General features: G+C 34.8%; 1 pseudogene; it reads right to left on the reverse strand.

Annotated features, from left to right (window-relative positions):
* Positions 1–1127: 1127 nt before the first annotated feature.
* Positions 1128–2258, reverse strand: LOC149174936 (uncharacterized; annotated as a pseudogene).
* Between the last annotated feature and the right edge of the window lie 464 nt (positions 2259–2722).

Consider the following 2722-nt stretch of genomic DNA (forward strand, 5'->3'; position numbering starts at 1 on the left):
TACTATTTAATCGTAATTGTATTAATAAATTAATTTTTTCACGTTAATCCTGAGAATAAATCTCATTAGTCTCATTATATTAATAAATCTTATTAGTCGTAATTATATTAATAAATTAGTTTTTTCACGTTAATCCTGAGAATCAATCTCATTAATAAAATCCAAAGGTTAACCATTAAAAATTACTAATATAATTTATCTGAAATTTAAATTATTAAATTTTTTTATTAAAAATAAAAATAAAAAATTAAACTATTAAATTATTTTTGAAAACCAAACATATAATTTGCTTTGATCATGCATTTCGATAAATCCCCCAAAACTAAAATGAAACTATCAAGTTATAAAGCAAAAAAGAAAACCAAACATATAATTTGCTTTTATCATGCATTTCCATAAATCCCCAAAAACTAAAATGAAACCAAGTTATAAAGCAAAAATGCAAAAATACATTTCATTATAATAGTAATGAAATCCTAGATTATTAGGTATCCTTTTTACCCACAACATACATCATACATCATATTTGATTGTTCGATGAAAAATTATTTAATTTCAATGTAACTATTTTTTTTGTTGTATTTAAAAATATTATATTTACATCCATTAAATAATTAAATAAAATAAAATATTATTTATTTTATTAAACAAAATTATATATCAATTTAATATTTATAATTTTAAATTATTATTTTTTAAAAGTATTAATTCAATTTCAAATAAAGATCATTAATTGTGGTAGTTGTTACCTTCGAATCTCGAGAAATATTTAACAATAACCTTCTGCCCAATATACAAAAATTTGTGAATGGTATTTACTTCCGGAAGAGGTATCTATTTGAAAACAAAATGCACAAATAACATTCACGTTTTCACACAAAATATATCTATGTAAACAAAATGCACAAATAACATTCACCTTCTCACACAATAAAAAGCACAAATAACATTCACGTTTTCACACAAAATATGTCTTTGTAAACAAAATGCACAGATAACATTCACGTTCTCACACAAAATCCTTATGTTGACCCGTAACTGAAAATGTGAAGCTGCTGTATTAACAATAGTAAACCTCTCTCTGATGAAAAAAGAATAGTAAACCTCTCATATATTATGTCACCACTCTATAAGTTGCCCAATAATCCCCTCCTTTTGCATGGAGTAATTTGAATTTTCCACAGAAATGAGGGCTTAAATGAGAGGGGAGGAAGGGCAATGAAGCAGTGACAACCTCCATTGTCGGTGTCAGACTCGGTGTTGCTGCCTTCACCTCTGCAACTTCTGCTGTGCCCACCATTATCATTAGAACGAGCAAGAAAGCTGCAAATGTGTCTCCTTCCGATCCTTTCCAGCCTTGGAAATGCACCCTCCTTGCCATAGGCATCGGGTAACTCTTTTAAGGACCACAATCCAATTATATCCAGTCTCCTCAACCATTTCAGCTTCTCCAACCCTACAGGAATCTCTTCAAGGTCCCTACAGGACTTTAGTATTAGACAACTTAACTACTCGAAATCACATATCCATGATGGGATCTTAACTAAAATGTTGGATTGCACAACTAGAGTTCAGCTCTACCATACTTTTCATGTCCTCTGGTAGCACCTTCATCTGCAGCATCCGTAGGATAAGGGTTCTCATCTCTACCATATTACCTAATGTGCCCTCTGTAAATGGTAGCGCCCAATCCTCCAGTGCCAGCCATTTGAGGTGCTTCAAACTGTGCAGATCACTAAAGATAACAGCGCGTTTGTACTCTGCCCGACTTATCCTCAGATCACATAAATTTGTTCTCAGCTATGATGTTTGCTGCCAAGATTTCCAACACTTTTCTATTTTCAGATACTGCAATGATGTGAGCGTTGAGATCCCACAAGGAATGTATTTTACCCCTTGACAGAAACTTAGATCCAAATATACCAAACTTTTCATTTTATGTAACCTGTAAGGCAACTCACTCAGCTGGCCACAGTGGGACAAATCCAGTATCTGGAGTTTCTTCAATTTTGTTGTTGAAATGGGCAGCTTCGCTATCGGCGCTCGTGCTAGACAGAAGAAAACCAGATGCTTCAATGCTCCAAAGCTATCAGGAAATGTTTTGATGGATGGTCCTTGCAAATCCAACACTCTAATAGATGTAAGAATCCTCATCACACTGGGCATAATATCTTCCAGAGGTTTCTCTCATATAGCAGCATCGCCCGGATATCCTGACGTTTGAATTCATCAGGGATTGACTTAAATTTATTCTCCATCAGAGAAATCCTGCCCTTGCCTATGCAAACTTTCAAAGGGAATTCCAACAAAGCTTTGCCCACTCTAAAACATCAGTTTTCTTCCTTCTCCGCAATTTGCAGTGCTAGATCGTGTAACACATCGTGCATTGAGCAGGCCACCACCTGTCCATCAGCGTCCTTGATGCTAGCTTCGATCAGGCACAAGGTTTCTCTCCGCGAACATTCAGAATGTAACGACGAGAAAGTTTTTTCGAATCGTATCTTGAAGGTTGAATGGAAGAGGATTTCATTTCAAAAATTAGGCGCAATACCGAATTTGAAATCCTACAACATTCAATGGGAGTATGCAATAATAAATTAGACGTACTGTAGTACTGTCATTGCGTGCAAACAATATCAAGGGGCAGGCATGTCTTGTCGGTATTTCCCGGTGGAGACTCGAGGCCTTTCCCGGCTAGAGGACTGTCACGTTACATATGCCA

The sequence above is a fragment of the Pinus tabuliformis genome, chromosome 4_1, assembly GCF_031772625.1.
Source record: "Pinus tabuliformis cultivar Carrire ecotype Pingquan chromosome 4_1, CPIR1, whole genome shotgun sequence".
Taxonomy (NCBI): domain Eukaryota; kingdom Viridiplantae; phylum Streptophyta; class Pinopsida; order Pinales; family Pinaceae; genus Pinus; species Pinus tabuliformis.